A 16,883-nucleotide genomic window follows, 5' to 3' on the forward strand; every position below is an offset into this window, starting at 1 on the left:
ATACCGGTGATTGTAAGCATTCACATCTCCACAAGTACATTTCCAGGAAGCTCAATGTTTCTTGTGAACTGTTTCAAAAAGCTGAAAGATCACACATTGATATTAGTTTGGAGATACGACTGATAAAAACACTCCTTGTAGGATTTCTTAGAGGCGTAAGATGCCAGAAGTATACCAAGAGTTTTGTGCAGGATAGCGCGCAGAAGGCATTGTTTCACATTCAGTGACGTCAAGAAAGTTTACCAGGAGTGGGGTTCGAACCCATGCGGATATAGATCCATTGGATCTTAAGTCCAACGCCTTAACCACTCAGCCATCCTGGTTGCTGATGTGACAATCTGCACTTGAATTGGGAGCTTAAGGGTATGATCGCTATGCCTTTGGATGCTTGGACACTGGACAGTATGGACCTCCTGTATCCTTGATGAATCTTTCTGTGAAACTCTGGTTAACTGCTTGATATCATAAGACAGTCCTCCGGAAGAAACAACATCCCATGAAAATCTCTGGCTTGCTGAAAAGCCTCTTCATTGGGTGAAGAGGGCTTAACATATGTTGGCCCATTGGGACACACTAACTCCACCACCCATACAGAGCAAAGTAGCAGGTGACCCTCAAATTGTTCATCGTTTTTAAATATATTTTTTTCTGTTGTTTGGGGCTCTGATTTGTCAAGTATGTTTTATGGGAAAACAAGTTTTTTCTCAATTTTCAAATTTCTAGCACACCGCACAAGAATTTCCTTTAGGACTTAACTGGAGCTTGCAGCATGCACTCCTCCCTCTAGTCTTATAAGTTCTCCAGAGCCTGTTGTGGGGACAAATTCTCACAGTCTGATGCTGCCACCAACATACGCCAAGGAGGAACTGTTCTTTTAACAATGATGTGCAATATCGGGCTTAAGTTAAAGATAACATTTTGACTGGGGTTGAAAAAGCTCTGTTGTGGCTTTATTAAACTATTGAAACCTGATCAAGGTGACTTTGGATTCTGCCCTATGCCTTGTAACAAACTCTAGTCCATGTGTTAATCCAGTTTTACTTTCCAGGGGCTTTTTGCATAGTTCTCTCTTAGAAAACTGCAGCTGGTGGAAAACACTTCTTGCAGGTTTTGGCAACTTTTGCAGTTGGATTTGTGTAAATTCTTTGTTAGCGCTTTAACCTCACAATGCCCTTCTTGGGTATAGCTGCAGACAAGAGTCCTCACAATGAGTCCCTCTACTGATGGCATGTGGTATTGAAGAAACAGATTGGCAGAAAATCAAAACTTGCAGCAGTGTTTGCAGTAATCTCAAAAGCATAATGAATGCCACACAGGTGATTGTAAGCATTCACATCTCCACAAGTACATTTCCAGGAAGCTCAATGTTTCTTGTGAACTGTTTCAAAAAGCTGAAAGATCACACATTGATATTAGTTTGGAGATATGACTGATAAAAAACACTCCTTGTAGGATTTCTTAGAGGCGTAAGATGCCAGAAGTATACCAAGAGTTTTGTGCAGGATAGCGCACAGAAGGCATTGTTTGACATTCAGTGACGTCAAGAAAGTTTACCAGGAGTGGGGTTCGAACCCACACGGATAATGGATATATATCCATTGGATCTTAAGTCCAACGCCTTAACCACTCAGCCATCCTGGTTGCTGATATGACAGTCTGCACTTGAATTGGGAGCTTAAGGGTATGATCGCTCTGCCTTTGGATGCTTGGACACTGGACAGTATGGACCTCCTGTATCCTTGATGAATCTTTCTGTGAAACTCTGGTTAACTGCTCGATATCATAAGACAGTCCTCCGGAAGAAACAACATCCCATGAAAATCTCTGGCTTGCTGAAAAGCCTCTTTATTGGGTGAAGAGGGCTTAACATATGTTGGCCCATTGGGGCACACTAACTCCACCACCCATACAGAGCAAAGTAGCAGGTGACCCTCAAATTGTTCATCGTTTTTAAATATTTTTTTTTCTGTTGTTTGGGGCTCTGATTTGTCAAGTATGTTTTATGGGAAAACAAGTTTTTTCTCAATTTTCAAATTTCTAGCACACCGCACAAGAATTTCCTTTAGGACTTAACTGGAGCTTGCAGCATGCACTCCTCCCTCTAGTCTTATAAGTTCTCCAGAGCCTGTTGTGGGGACAAATTCTCACAGTCTGATGCTGCCACCAACATACGTCAAGCAGGAACTGTTCTTTAAGCAATGATGTGCAATATCGGGCTTAAGTTAAAGATAACATTTTGACTGGGGTTGAAAAAGCTCTGTTGTGGCTTTATTAAACTATTGAAACCTGATCAAGGTGACTTTGGATTCTGCCCTATGCCTTGTAACAAACTCTAGTCCATGTGTTAATCCAGTTTTACTTTCCAGTGGCTTTCTGCATAGTTCTCTCTTAGAAAACTGCAGCTGGTGGAAAACACTTCTTGCAGGTTTTGGCAACTTTTGCAGTTGGATTTGTGTAAATTCTTTGTTAGCGCTTTAACCTCACAATGCCATTCTTGTGTATAGCTGCAGACAAGAGTCCTCACAATGAGTCCCTCTACTGATGGCATGTGGTATTGAAGAAACAGATTGGCAGAAAATCAAACCTTGCAGCAGTGTTTGCAGTAATCTCAAAAGCATAATGAATGCCATACCGGTGATTGTAAGCATTCACATCTCCACAAGTACATTTCCAGGAAGCTCAATGTTTCTTGTGAACTGTTTCAAAAAGCTGAAAGATCACACATTGATATTAGTTTGGAGATACGACTGATAAAAACACTCCTTGTAGGATTTCTTAGAGGCGTAAGATGCCAGAAGTATACCAAGAGTTTTGTGCAGGATAGCGCGCAGAAGGCATTGTTTCACATTCAGTGACGTCAAGAAAGTTTACCAGGAGTGGGGTTCGAACCCATGCGGATATAGATCCATTGGATCTTAAGTCCAACGCCTTAACCACTCAGCCATCCTTGTTGCTGATGTGACAATCTGCACTTGAATTGGGAGCTTAAGGGTATGATCGCTATGCCTTTGGATGCTTGGACACTGGACAGTATGGACCTCCTGTATCCTTGATGAATCTTTCTGTGAAACTCTGGTTAACTGCTTGATATCATAAGACAGTCCTCCGGAAGAAACAACATCCCATGAAAATCTCTGGCTTGCTGAAAAGCCTCTTCATTGGGTGAAGAGGGCTTAACATATGTTGGCCCATTGGGGCACACTAACTCCACCACCCATACAGAGCAAAGTAGCAGGTGACCCTCAAATTGTTCATCGTTTTTAAATATATTTTTTTCTGTTGTTTGGGGCTCTGATTTGTCAAGTATGTTTTATGGGAAAACAAGTTTTTTCTCAATTTTCAAATTTCTAGCACACCACACAAGAATTTCCTTTAGGACTTAACTGGAGCTTGCAGCATGCACTCCTCCCTCTAGTCTTATAAGTTCTCCAGAGCCTGTTGTGGGGACAAATTCTCACAGTCTGATGCTGCCACCAACATACGCCAAGGAGGAACTGTTCTTTTAACAATGATGTGCAATATCGGGCTTAAGTTAAAGATAACATTTTGACTGGGGTTGAAAAAGCTCTGTTGTGGCTTTATTAAACTATTGAAACCTGATCAAGGTGACTTTGGATTCTTCCCTATGCCTTGTAACAAACTCTAGTCCATGTGTTAATCCAGTTTTACTTTCCAGTGGCTTTCTGCATAGTTCTCTCTTAGAAAACTGCAGCTGGTGGAAAACACTTCTTGCAGGTTTTGGCAACTTTTGCAGTTGGATTTGTGTAAATTCTTTGTTAGCGCTTTAACCTCACAATGCCATTCTTGGGTATAGCTGCAGACAAGAGTCCTCACAATGAGTCCCTCTACTGATGGCATGTGATATTGAAGAAACAGATTGGCAGAAAATCAAAACTTGCAGCAGTGTTTGCAGTAATCTCAAAAGCATAATGAATGCCATACCGGTGATTGTAAGCATTCACATCTCCACAAGTACATTTCCAGGAAGCTCAATGTTTCTTGTGAACTGTTTCAAAAAGCTGAAAGATCACACATTGATATTAGTTTGGAGATATGACTGATAAAAACACTCCTTGTAGGATTTCTTAGAGGCGTAAGATGCCAGAAGTTTACCAAGAGTTTTGTGCAGGATATCGCGCAGAAGGCATTGTTTGACATTCAGTGACGTCAAGAAAGTTTACCAGGAGTGGGGTTCGAACCCACGCGGATATATATCCATTGGATCTTAAGTCCAACGCCTTAACCACTCGGCCATCCTGGATGCTGATATGACAGTCTGCACTTGAATTGGGAGCTTAAGGGTATGATCGCTCTGCCTTTGGATGCTTGGACACTGGACAGTATCGACCTCCTGTATCCTTGATGAATCTTTCTGTGAAACTCTGGTTAACTGCTCGATATCATAAGACAGTCCTCCAGAAGAAACAACATCCCATGAAAATCTCTGGCTTGCTGAAAAGCCTCTTCATTGGGTGAAGAGGGCTTAACATATGTTGGCCCATTGGGGCACACTAACTCCACCACCCATACAGAGCAAAGTAGCAGGTGACCCTCAAATTGTTCATCATTTTTAAATATATTTTTTTCTGTTGTTTGGGGCTCTGATTTGTCAAGTATGGTTTATGGGAAAACAAGTTTTTTCTCAATTTTCAAATTTCTAGCACACCGCACAAGAATTTCTTCTAGGACTTAACTGGAGCTTGCAGCATGCACTCCTTCCTCTTGTCTTATAAGTTCTCCAGAGCCTGTTGTGGGGACAAATTCTCACATTCTGTTGCTGCCACCAACATATGTCAAGGAGGAACTGTTCTTTAAGCAATGAGGTGCAATATCGGGCTTAAGTTAAAGATAACATTTTGACTGGGGTTGAAAAAGCTCTGTTGTGGCTTTATTAAACTATTGAAACCTGATCAAGGTGACTTTGGATTCTGCCCTATGCCTTGTAACAAACTCTAGTCCATGTGTTAATCCAGTTTTACTTTCCAGTGGCTTTCTGCATAGTTCTCTCTTAGAAAACTGCAGCTGGTGGAAAACACTTCTTGCAGGTTTTGGCAACTTTTGCAGTTGGATTTGTGTAAATTCTTTGTTAGCGCTTTAACCTCACAATGCCATTCTTGTGTATAGCTGCAGACAAGAGTCCTCACAATGAGTCCCTCTACTGATGGCATGTGGTATTGAAGAAACAGATTGGCAGAAAATCAAACCTTGCAGCAGTGTTTGCAGTAATCTCAAAAGCATAATGAATGCCATACCGGTAATTGTAAGCATTCACATCTCCACAAGTACATTTCCAGGAAGCTCAATGTTTCTTGTGAACTGTTTCAAAAAGCTGAAAGATCACACATTGATATTAGTTTGGAGATACGACTGATAAAAACACTCCTTGTAGGATTTCTTAGAGGCGTAAGATGCCAGAAGTATACCAAGAGTTTTGTGCAGGATAGCGCGCAGAAGGCATTGTTTCACATTCAGTGACGTCAAGAAAGTTTACCAGGAGTGGGGTTCGAACCCATGCGGATATAGATCCATTGGATCTTAAGTCCAACGCCTTAACCACTCAGCCATCCTGGTTGCTGATGTGACAATCTGCACTTGAATTGGGAGCTTAAGGGTATGATCGCTATGCCTTTGGATGCTTGGACACTGGACAGTATGGACCTCCTGTATCCTTGATGAATCTTTCTGTGAAACTCTGGTTAACTGCTTGATATCATAAGACAGTCCTCCGGAAGAAACAACATCCCATGAAAATCTCTGGCTTGCTGAAAAGCCTCTTCATTGGGTGAAGAGGGCTTAACATATGTTGGCCCATTGGGGCACACTAACTCCACCACCCATACAGAGCAAAGTAGCAGGTGACCCTCAAATTGTTCATCGTTTTTAAATATATTTTTTTCTGTTGTTTGGGGCTCTGATTTGTCAAGTATGTTTTATGGGAAAACAAGTTTTTTCTCAATTTTCAAATTTCTAGCACACCGCACAAGAATTTCCTTTAGGACTTAACTGGAGCTTGCAGCATGCACTCCTCCCTCTAGTCTTATAAGTTCTCCAGAGCCTGTTGTGGGGACAAATTCTCACAGTCTGATGCTGCCACCAACATACGCCAAGGAGGAACTGTTCTTTTAACAATGATGTGCAATATCGGGCTTAAGTTAAAGATAACATTTTGACTGGGGTTGAAAAAGCTCTGTTGTGGCTTTATTAAACTATTGAAACCTGATCAAGGTGACTTTGGATTCTTCCCTATGCCTTGTAACAAACTCTAGTCCATGTGTTAATCCAGTTTTACTTTCCAGTGGCTTTCTGCATAGTTCTCTCTTAGAAAACTGCAGCTGGTGGAAAACACTTCTTGCAGGTTTTGGCAACTTTTGCAGTTGGATTTGTGTAAATTCTTTGTTAGCGCTTTAACCTCACAATGCCATTCTTGGGTATAGCTGCAGACAAGAGTCCTCACAATGAGTCCCTCTACTGATGGCATGTGATATTGAAGAAACAGATTGGCAGAAAATCAAAACTTGCAGCAGTGTTTGCAGTAATCTCAAAAGCATAATGAATGCCATACCGGTGATTGTAAGCATTCACATCTCCACAAGTACATTTCCAGGAAGCTCAATGTTTCTTGTGAACTGTTTCAAAAAGCTGAAAGATCACACATTGATATTAGTTTGGAGATATGACTGATAAAAACACTCCTTGTAGGATTTCTTAGAGGCGTAAGATGCCAGAAGTTTACCAAGAGTTTTGTGCAGGATATCGCGCAGAAGGCATTGTTTGACATTCAGTGACGTCAAGAAAGTTTACCAGGAGTGGGGTTCGAACCCACGCGGATATATATCCATTGGATCTTAAGTCCAACGCCTTAACCACTCGGCCATCCTGGATGCTGATATGACAGTCTGCACTTGAATTGGGAGCTTAAGGGTATGATCGCTCTGCCTTTGGATGCTTGGACACTGGACAGTATCGACCTCCTGTATCCTTGATGAATCTTTCTGTGAAACTCTGGTTAACTGCTCGATATCATAAGACAGTCCTCCAGAAGAAACAACATCCCATGAAAATCTCTGGCTTGCTGAAAAGCCTCTTCATTGGGTGAAGAGGGCTTAACATATGTTGGCCCATTGGGGCACACTAACTCCACCACCCATACAGAGCAAAGTAGCAGGTGACCCTCAAATTGTTCATCATTTTTAAATATATTTTTTTCTGTTGTTTGGGGCTCTGATTTGTCAAGTATGGTTTATGGGAAAACAAGTTTTTTCTCAATTTTCAAATTTCTAGCACACCGCACAAGAATTTCTTCTAGGACTTAACTGGAGCTTGCAGCATGCACTCCTTCCTCTTGTCTTATAAGTTCTCCAGAGCCTGTTGTGGGGACAAATTCTCACATTCTGTTGCTGCCACCAACATATGTCAAGGAGGAACTGTTCTTTAAGCAATGATGTGCAATATCGGGCTTAAGTTAAAGATAACATTTTGACTGGGGTTGAAAAAGCTCTGTTGTGGCTTTATTAAACTATTGAAACCTGATCAAGGTGACTTTGGATTCTGCCCTATGCCTTGTAACAAACTCTAGTCTATGTGTTAATCCAGTTTTACTTTCCAGTGGCTTTCTTTATAGTTCTCACTTAGAAAACTGCAGCTGGTGGAAAAAACTTCTTGCAGGTTTTGGCAACTTTTGCAGTTGGATTTGTGTATCTTCTTTGTTAGCGCTTTAACCTCACAATGCCATTCTTGGGTATAGCTGCAGACAAGAGTCCTCACAATGAGTCCCTCTACTGATGGCATGTGGTATTGAAGAAACAGATTGGCAGAAAATCAAAACTTGCAGCAGTGTTTGCAGTAATCTCAAAAGCATAATGAATGCCATACTGGTGATTGTAAGCATTCACATCTCCACAAGTACATTTCCAGGAAGCTCAATGTTTCTTGTGAACTGTTTCAAAAAGCTGAAAGATCACACATTGATTTGGAGATATGACTGATAAAAACACTCCTTGTAGGATTTCTTAGAGGCGTAAGATGCCAGAATTATACCAAGAGTTTTGTGCAGGATAGTGCGCAGAAGGCATTGTTTGACATTCAGTGACATCAAGAAAGTTTACCAGGAGTGGGGTTTGAACCCACGCGGATATATATCCATTGGATCTTAAGTCCAACGCCTTAACCACTTGGCCATCCTGGTTGCTGATATGACAATCTGCACTTGAATTGGGAGCTTAAGGGTATGATCGCTCTGCCTTTGGATGCTTGGACACTGGACAGTATGGACCTCCTGTATCCTTGATGAATCTTTCTGTGAAACTCTGGTTAACTGCTTGATATCATAAGACAGTCCTCCGGAAGAAACAACATCCCATGAAAATCTCTGGCTTGCTGAAAAGCCTCTTCATTGGGTGAAGAGGGCTTAACATATGTTGGCCCATTGGGGCACACTAACTCCACCACCCATACAGAGCAAAGTAGCAGGTGACCCTCAAATTGTTCATCGTTTTTAAATATTTTTTTTCTGTTGTTTGGGGCTCTGATTTGTCAAGTATGTTTTATGGGAAAACAAGTTTTTTCTCAATTTTCAAATTTCTAGCACACCGCGCAATAATTTCTTCTAGGACTTAACTGGAGCTTGCAGCATGCACTCCTCCCTCTAGTCTTATAAGTTCTCCAGAGCCTGTTGTGGGGACAAATTCTCACAGTCTGATGCTGCCACCAACATACGTCAAGGAGGAACTGTTCTTTAAGCAATGATGTGCAATATCGGGCTTAAGTTAAAGATAACATTTTGACTGGGGTTGAAAAAGCTCTGTTGTGGCTTTATTAAACTATTGAAACCTGATCAAGGTGACTTTGGATTCTGCCCTATGCCTTGTAACAAACTCTAGTCCATGTGTTAATCCAGTTTTACTTTTCAGTGGCTTTCTGCATAGTTCTCTCTTAGAAAACTGCAGCTGGTGGAAAACACTTCTTGCAGGTTTTGGCAACTTTTGCAGTTGGATTTGTGTAAATTCTTTGTTAGCGCTTTAACCTCACAATGCCATTCTTGGGTATAGCTGCAGACAAGAGTCCTCACAATGAGTCCCTCTACTGATGGCATGTGGTATTGAAGAAACAGATTGGCAGAAAATCAAAACTTGCAGCAGTGTTTGCAGTAATCTCAAAAGCATAATGAATGCCATACCGGTGATTGTAAGCATTCACATCTCCACAAGTACATTTCCAGGAAGCTCAATGTTTCTTGTGAACTGTTTCAAAAAGCTGAAAGATCACACATTGATATTAGTTTGGAGATATGACTGATAAAAACACTCCTTGTAGGATTTCTTAGAGGCGTAAGATGCCAGAAGTATACCAAGAGTTTTGTGCAGGATAGCGCGCAGAAGGCATTGTTTGACATTCAGTGACGTCAAGAAAGTTTACCAGGAGTGGGGTTCGAACCCACGCGGATATATATCCATTGGATCTTAAGTCCAACGCCTTAACCACTCGGCCATCCTGGTTGCTGATGTGACAATTTGCACTTGAATTGGGAGCTTAAGGGTATGATCGCTCTGCCTTTGGATGCTTGGACACTGGACAGTATGGACCTCCTGTATCCTTGATGAATCTTTCTGTGAAACTCTGGTTAACTGCTTGATATCATAAGACAGTCATCCGGAAGAAACAACATCCCATGAAAATCTCTGGCTTGCTGAAAAGCCTCTTCATTGGGTGAAGAGGGCTTAACATATGTTGGCCCATTGGGGCACACTAACTCCACCACCCATACAGAGCAAAGTAGCAGGTGACCCTCAAATTGTTCATCGTTTTTAAATATTTTTTTTCTGTTGTTTGGGGCTCTGATTTGTCAAGTATGTTTTATGGGAAAACAAGTTTTTTCTCAATTTTCAAATTTCTAGCACACCGCGCAATAATTTCTTCTAGGACTTAACTGGAGCTTGCAGCATGCACTCCTCCCTCTAGTCTTATAAGTTCTCCAGAGCCTGTTGTGGGGACAAATTCTCACAGTCTGATGCTGCCACCAACATACGTCAAGGAGGAACTGTTCTTTAAGCAATGATGTGCAATATCGGGCTTAAGTTAAAGATAACATTTTGACTGGGGTTGAAAAAGCTCTGTTGTGGCTTTATTAAACTATTGAAACCTGATCAAGGTGACTTTGGATTCTGCCCTATGCCTTGTAACAAACTCTAGTCCATGTGTTAATCCAGTTTTACTTTTCAGTGGCTTTCTGCATAGTTCTCTCTTAGAAAACTGCAGCTGGTGGAAAACACTTCTTGCAGGTTTTGGCAACTTTTGCAGTTGGATTTGTGTAAATTCTTTGTTAGCGCTTTAACCTCACAATGCTATTCTTGGGTATAGCTGCAGACAAGAGTCCTCACAATGAGTCCCTCTACTGATGGCATGTGGTATTGAAGAAACAGATTGGCAGAAAATCAAAACTTGCAGCAGTGTTTGCAGTAATCTCAAAAGCATAATGAATGCCATACCGGTGATTGTAAGCATTCACATCTCCACAAGTACATTTCCAGGAAGCTCAATGTTTCTTGTGAACTGTTTCAAAAAGCTGAAAGATCACACATTGATATTAGTTTGGAGATATGACTGATAAAAACACTCCTTGTAGGATTTCTTAGAGGCGTAAGATGCCAGAAGTATACCAAGAGTTTTGTGCAGGATAGCGTGCAGAAGGCATTGTTTGACATTCAGTGACGTCAAGAAAGTTTACCAGGAGTGGGGTTCGAACCCACGCGGATATATATCCATTGGATCTTAAGTCCAACGCCTTAACCACTCGGCCATCCTGGTTGCTGATGTGACAATTTGCACTTGAATTGGGAGCTTAAGGGTATGATCGCTCTGCCTTTGGATGCTTGGACACTGGACAGTATGGACCTCCTGTATCCTTGATGAATCTTTCTGTGAAACTCTGGTTAACTGCTTGATATCATAAGACAGTCATCCGGAAGAAACAACATCCCATGAAAATCTCTGGCTTGCTGAAAAGCCTCTTCATTGGGTGAAGAGGGCTTAACATATGTTGGCCCATTGGGGCACACTAACTCCACCACCCATACAGAGCAAAGTAGCAGGTGACCCTCAAATTGTTCATCGTTTTTAAATATTTTTTTTCTGTTGTTTGGGGCTCTGATTTGTCAAGTATGTTTTATGGGAAAACAAGTTTTTTCTCAATTTTCAAATTTCTAGCACACCGCGCAATAATTTCTTCTAGGACTTAACTGGAGCTTGCAGCATGCACTCCTCCCTCTAGTCTTATAAGTTCTCCAGAGCCTGTTGTGGGGACAAATTCTCACAGTCTGATGCTGCCACCAACATACGTCAAGGAGGAACTGTTCTTTAAGCAATGATGTGCAATATCGGGCTTAAGTTAAAGATAACATTTTGACTGGGGTTGAAAAAGCTCTGTTGTGGCTTTATTAAACTATTGAAACCTGATCAAGGTGACTTTGGATTCTGCCCTATGCCTTGTAACAAACTCTAGTCCATGTGTTAATCCAGTTTTACTTTTCAGTGGCTTTCTGCATAGTTCTCTCTTAGAAAACTGCAGCTGGTGGAAAACACTTCTTGCAGGTTTTGGCAACTTTTGCAGTTGGATTTGTGTAAATTCTTTGTTAGCGCTTTAACCTCACAATGCCATTCTTGGGTATAGCTGCAGACAAGAGTCCTCACAATGAGTCCCTCTACTGATGGCATGTGGTATTGAAGAAACAGATTGGCAGAAAATCAAAACTTGCAGCAGTGTTTGCAGTAATCTCAAAAGCATAATGAATGCCATACCGGTGATTGTAAGCATTCACATCTCCACAAGTACATTTCCAGGAAGCTCAATGTTTCTTGTGAACTGTTTCAAAAAGCTGAAAGATCACACATTGATATTAGTTTGGAGATATGACTGATAAAAACACTCCTTGTAGGATTTCTTAGAGGCGTAAGATGCCAGAAGTATACCAAGAGTTTTGTGCAGGATAGCGCGCAGAAGGCATTGTTTGACATTCAGTGACGTCAAGAAAGTTTACCAGGAGTGGGGTTCGAACCCACGCGGATATATATCCATTGGATCTTAAGTCCAACGCCTTAACCACTCGGCCATCCTGGTTGCTGATGTGACAATTTGCACTTGAATTGGGAGCTTAATGGTATGATCGCTCTGCCTTTGGATGCTTGGACACTGGACAGTATGGACCTCCTGTATCCTTGATGAATCTTTCTGTGAAACTCTGGTTAACTGCTTGATATCATAAGACAGTCATCCGGAAGAAACAACATCCCATGAAAATCTCTGGCTTGCTGAAAAGCCTCTTCATTGGGTGAAGAGGGCTTAACATATGTTGGCCCATTGGGGCACACTAACTCCACCACCCATACAGAGCAAAGTAGCAGGTGACCCTCAAATTGTTCATCGTTTTTAAATATTTTTTTTCTGTTGTTTGGGGCTCTGATTTGTCAAGTATGTTTTATGGGAAAACAAGTTTTTTCTCAATTTTCAAATTTCTAGCACACCGCGCAATAATTTCTTCTAGGACTTAACTGGAGCTTGCAGCATGCACTCCTTCCTCTAGTCTTCTAAGCTCTCCAGAGCCTGTTGTGGGGACAAATTCTCACAGTCTGATGCTGCCACCAACATATGTCAAGGAGGAACTGTTCTTTAAGCAATGATGTGCAATATCGGGCTTAAGTTAAAGATAACATTTTGACTGGGGTTGAAAAAGCTCTGTTGTGGCTTTATTAAACTATTGAAACCTGATCAAGGTGACTTTGGATTCTGCCCTATGCCTTGTAACAAACTCTAGTCCATGTGTTAATCCAGTTTTACTTTTCAGTGGCTTTCTGCATAGTTCTCTCTTAGAAAACTGCAGCTGGTGGAAAACACTTCTTGCAGGTTTTGGCAACTTTTGCAGTTGGATTTGTGTAAATTCTTTGTTAGCGCTTTAACCTCACAATGCCATTCTTGGGTATAGCTGCAGACAAGAGTCCTCACAATGAGTCCCTCTACTGATGGCATGTGGTATTGAAGAAACAGATTGGCAGAAAATCAAAACTTGCAGCAGTGTTTGCAGTAATCTCAAAAGCATAATGAATGCCATACCGGTGATTGTAAGCATTCACATCTCCACAAGTACATTTCCAGGAAGCTCAATGTTTCTTGTGAACTGTTTCAAAAAGCTGAAAGATCACACATTGATATTAGTTTGGAGATATGACTGATAAAAACACTCCTTGTAGGATTTCTTAGAGGCGTAAGATGCCAGAAGTATACCAAGAGTTTTGTGCAGGATAGCGCGCAGAAGGCATTGTTTGACATTCAGTGACGTCAAGAAAGTTTACCAGGAGTGGGGTTCGAACCCACGCGGATATATATCCATTGGATCTTAAGTCCAACGCCTTAACCACTCGGCCATCCTGGTTGCTGCTATGACAGTCTGCACTTGAAATGGGAGCTTAAGGGTATGATCGCTCTGCCTTTGGATGCTTGGACACTGGACAGTATGGACCTCCTGTATCCTTGATGAATCTTTCTGTGAAACTCTGGTTAACTGCTCGATATCATAAGACAGTCCTCCGGAAGAAACAACATCCCATGAAAATCTCTGGCTTGCTGAAAAGCCTCTTCATTGGGTGAAGAGGGCTTAACATATGTTGGCCCATTGGGTCACACTAACTCCACCACCCATACAGAGCAAAGTAGCAGGTGACCCTCAAATTGTTCATCGTTTTTAAATATTTTTTTTTTCTGTTGTTTGGGGCTCTGATTTGTCAAGTATGTTTTATGGGAAAACAAGTTTTTTCTCAATTTTCAAATTTCTAGCACACCGCACAAGAATTTCCTTTAGGACTTAACTGGAGCTTGCAGCATGCACTCCTCCCTCTAGTCTTATAAGTTCTCCAGAGCCTGTTGTGGGGACAAATTCTCACAGTCTGATGCTGCCACCAACATACGTCAAGGAGGAACTGTTCTTTAAGCAATGATGTGCAATATCGGGCTTAAGTTAAAGATAACATTTTGACTGGGGTTGAAAAAGCTCTGTTGTGGCTTTATTAAACTATTGAAACCTGATCAAGGTGACTTTGGATTCTGCCCTATGCCTTGTAACAAACTCTAGTCCATGTGTTAATCCAGTTTTACTTTCCAGTGGCTTTCTGCATAGTTCTCTCTTAGAAAACTGCAGCTGGTGGAAAACACTTCTTGCAGGTTTTGGCAACTTTTGCAGTTGGATTTGTGTAAATTCTTTGTTAGCGCTTTAACCTCACAATGCCATTCTTGGGTATAGCTGCAGACAAGAGTCCTCACAATGAGTCCCTCTACTGATGGCATGTGGTATTGAAGAAACAGATTGGCAGAAAATCAAAACTTGCAGCAGTGTTTGCAGTAATCTCAAAAGCATAATGAATGCCATACCGGTGATTGTAAGCATTCACATCTCCACAAGTACATTTCCAGGAAGCTCAATGTTTCTTGTGAACTGTTTCAAAAAGCTGAAAGATCACACATTGATATTAGTTTGGAGATATGACTGATAAAAACACTCCTTGTAGGATTTCTTAGAGGCGTAAGATGCCAGAAGTATACCAAGAGTTTTGTGCAGGATAGCACGCAGAAGGCATTGTTTGACATTCAGTGACGTCAAGAAAGTTTACCAGGAGTGGGGTTCGAACCCACGCGGATATATATCCATTGGATCTTAAGTCCAACGCCTTAACCACTCGGCCATCCTGGTTGCTGATATGACGGTCTGCACTTGAAATGGGAGCTTAAGGGTATGATCGCTCTGCCTTTGGATGCTTGGACACTGGACAGTATGGACCTCCTGTATCCTTGATGAATCTTTCTGTGAAACTCTGGTTAACTGCTCGATATCATAAGACAGTCCTCCGGAAGAAACATCATCCCATGAAAATCTCTGGCTTGCTGAAAAGCCTCTTCATTGGGTGAAGAGGGCTTAACATATGTTGGCCCATTGGGGCACACTAACTCCACCACCCATACAGAGCAAAGTAGCAGGTGACCCTCAAATTGTTCATCGTTTTTAAATATTTTTTTTTCTGTTGTTTGGGGCTCTGATTTGTCAAGTATGTTTTATGGGAAAACAAGTTTTTTCTCAATTTTCAAATTTCTAGCACACCGCACAAGAATTTCCTTTAGGACTTAACTGGAGCTTGCAGCATGCACTCCTCCCTCTAGTCTTATAAGTTCTCCAGAGCCTGTTGTGGGGACAAATTCTCACAGTCTGATGCTGCCACCAACATACGTCAAGGAGGAACTGTTCTTTTAACAATGATGTGCAATATCGGGCTTAAGTTAAAGATAACATTTTGACTGGGGTTGAAAAAGCTCTGTTGTGGCTTTATTAAACTATTGAAACCTGATCAAGGTGACTTTGGATTCTGCCCTATGCCTTGTAACAAACTCTAGTCCATGTGTTAATCCAGTTTTACTTTCCAGTGGCTTTCTGCATAGTTCTCTCTTAGAAAACTGCAGCTGGTGGAAAACACTTCTTGCAGGTTTTGGCAACTTTTGCAGTTGGATTTGTGTAAATTCTTTGTTAGCGCTTTAACCTCACAATGCCATTCTTGGGTATAGCTGCAGACAAGAGTCCTCACAATGAGTCCCTCTACTGATGGCATGTGGTATTGAAGAAACAGATTGGCAGAAAATCAAAACTTGCAGCAGTGTTTGCAGTAATCTCAAAAGCATAATGAATGCCATACCGGTGATTGTAAGCATTCACATCTCCACAAGTACATTTCCAGGAAGCTCAATGTTTCTTGTGAACTGTTTCAAAAAGCTGAAAGATCACACATTGATATTAGTTTGGAGATATGACTGATAAAAACACTCCTTGTAGGATTTCTTAGAGGCGTAAGATGCCAGAAGTATACCAAGAGTTTTGTGCAGGATAGCGCGCAGAAGGCATTGTTTGACATTCAGTGACGTCAAGAAAGTTTACCAGGAGTGGGGTTCGAACCCACGCGGATATATATCCATTGGATCTTAAGTCCAACGCCTTAACCACTCGGCCATCCTGGTTGCTGATGTGACAATCTGCACTTGAATTGGGAGCTTAAGGGTATGATCGCTCTGCCTTTGGATGCTTGGACACTGGACAGTATGGACCTCCTGTATCCTTGATGAATCTTTCTGTGAAACTCTGGTTAACTGCTCGATATCATAAGACAGTCCTCCGGAAGAAACAACATCCCATGAAAATCTCTGGCTTGCTGAAAAGCCTCTTCATTGGGTGAAGAGGGCTTAACATATGTTGGCCCATTGGGGCACACTAACTCCACCACCCATACAGAGCAAAGTAGCAGGTGACCCTCAAATTGTTCATCGTTTTTAAATATATTTTTTTTCTGTTGTTTGGGGCTCTGATTTGTCAAGTATGTTTTATGGGAAAACAAGTTTTTTCTCAATTTTCAAATTTCTAGCACACCGCACAAGAATTTCCTTTAGGACTTAACTGGAGCTTGCAGCATGCACTCCTCCCTCTAGTCTTATAAGTTCTCCAGAGCCTGTTGTGGGGACAAATTCTCACAGTCTGATGCTGCCACCAACATACGTCAAGGAGGAACTGTTCTTTTAACAATGATGTGCAATATCGGGCTTAAGTTAAAGATAACATTTTGACTGGGGTTGAAAAAGCTCTGTTGTGGCTTTATGAAACTATTGAAACCTGATCAAGGTGACTTTGGATTCTGCCCTATGCCTTGTAACAAACTCTAGTCCATGTGTTAATCCAGTTTTACTTTCCAGTGGCTTTCTGCATAGTTCTCTCTTAGAAAACTGCAGCTGGTGGAAAACACTTCTTGCAGGTTTTGGCAACTTTTGCAGTTGGATTTGTGTAAATTCTTTGTTAGCGCTTTAACCT

At 41.5% G+C, this 16,883-nt stretch overlaps 13 non-coding genes across 13 annotated transcripts; all 13 read right to left on the minus strand.

Moving 5' to 3' along the window:
• Positions 1-240: 240 nt before the first annotated feature.
• On the minus strand, positions 241-323 carry TRNAL-UAA (transfer RNA leucine (anticodon UAA)). Its single transcript has one exon. It is a non-coding gene; the product is annotated as a tRNA-Leu (tRNA).
• A 1,228-nt stretch (positions 324-1,551) lies between these two features.
• Positions 1,552-1,641, minus strand: TRNAL-UAA (transfer RNA leucine (anticodon UAA)). Its single transcript has one exon. It is a non-coding gene; the product is annotated as a tRNA-Leu (tRNA).
• Positions 1,642-2,868: 1,227 nt separating this feature from the next.
• TRNAL-UAA (transfer RNA leucine (anticodon UAA)) lies at positions 2,869-2,951 on the minus strand. The gene has a single exon. It is a non-coding gene; the product is annotated as a tRNA-Leu (tRNA).
• Positions 2,952-4,177: 1,226 nt separating this feature from the next.
• On the minus strand, positions 4,178-4,261 carry TRNAL-UAA (transfer RNA leucine (anticodon UAA)). The gene has a single exon. It is a non-coding gene; the product is annotated as a tRNA-Leu (tRNA).
• A 1,227-nt stretch (positions 4,262-5,488) lies between these two features.
• Positions 5,489-5,571, minus strand: TRNAL-UAA (transfer RNA leucine (anticodon UAA)). Its single transcript has one exon. It is a non-coding gene; the product is annotated as a tRNA-Leu (tRNA).
• Positions 5,572-6,797: 1,226 nt separating this feature from the next.
• TRNAL-UAA (transfer RNA leucine (anticodon UAA)) lies at positions 6,798-6,881 on the minus strand. The gene has a single exon. It is a non-coding gene; the product is annotated as a tRNA-Leu (tRNA).
• Positions 6,882-8,102: 1,221 nt separating this feature from the next.
• TRNAL-UAA (transfer RNA leucine (anticodon UAA)) lies at positions 8,103-8,185 on the minus strand. The gene has a single exon. It is a non-coding gene; the product is annotated as a tRNA-Leu (tRNA).
• A 1,226-nt stretch (positions 8,186-9,411) lies between these two features.
• On the minus strand, positions 9,412-9,494 carry TRNAL-UAA (transfer RNA leucine (anticodon UAA)). Its single transcript has one exon. It is a non-coding gene; the product is annotated as a tRNA-Leu (tRNA).
• Positions 9,495-10,720: 1,226 nt separating this feature from the next.
• On the minus strand, positions 10,721-10,803 carry TRNAL-UAA (transfer RNA leucine (anticodon UAA)). The gene has a single exon. It is a non-coding gene; the product is annotated as a tRNA-Leu (tRNA).
• A 1,226-nt stretch (positions 10,804-12,029) lies between these two features.
• On the minus strand, positions 12,030-12,112 carry TRNAL-UAA (transfer RNA leucine (anticodon UAA)). The gene has a single exon. It is a non-coding gene; the product is annotated as a tRNA-Leu (tRNA).
• Positions 12,113-13,338: 1,226 nt separating this feature from the next.
• On the minus strand, positions 13,339-13,421 carry TRNAL-UAA (transfer RNA leucine (anticodon UAA)). Its single transcript has one exon. It is a non-coding gene; the product is annotated as a tRNA-Leu (tRNA).
• Positions 13,422-14,649: 1,228 nt separating this feature from the next.
• Positions 14,650-14,732, minus strand: TRNAL-UAA (transfer RNA leucine (anticodon UAA)). Its single transcript has one exon. It is a non-coding gene; the product is annotated as a tRNA-Leu (tRNA).
• A 1,227-nt stretch (positions 14,733-15,959) lies between these two features.
• TRNAL-UAA (transfer RNA leucine (anticodon UAA)) lies at positions 15,960-16,042 on the minus strand. The gene has a single exon. It is a non-coding gene; the product is annotated as a tRNA-Leu (tRNA).
• Between the last annotated feature and the right edge of the window lie 841 nt (positions 16,043-16,883).

The sequence above is a fragment of the Hyperolius riggenbachi genome, chromosome 4 (assembly GCF_040937935.1).
Source record: "Hyperolius riggenbachi isolate aHypRig1 chromosome 4, aHypRig1.pri, whole genome shotgun sequence".
In the NCBI taxonomy this organism is placed as follows: domain Eukaryota; kingdom Metazoa; phylum Chordata; class Amphibia; order Anura; family Hyperoliidae; genus Hyperolius; species Hyperolius riggenbachi.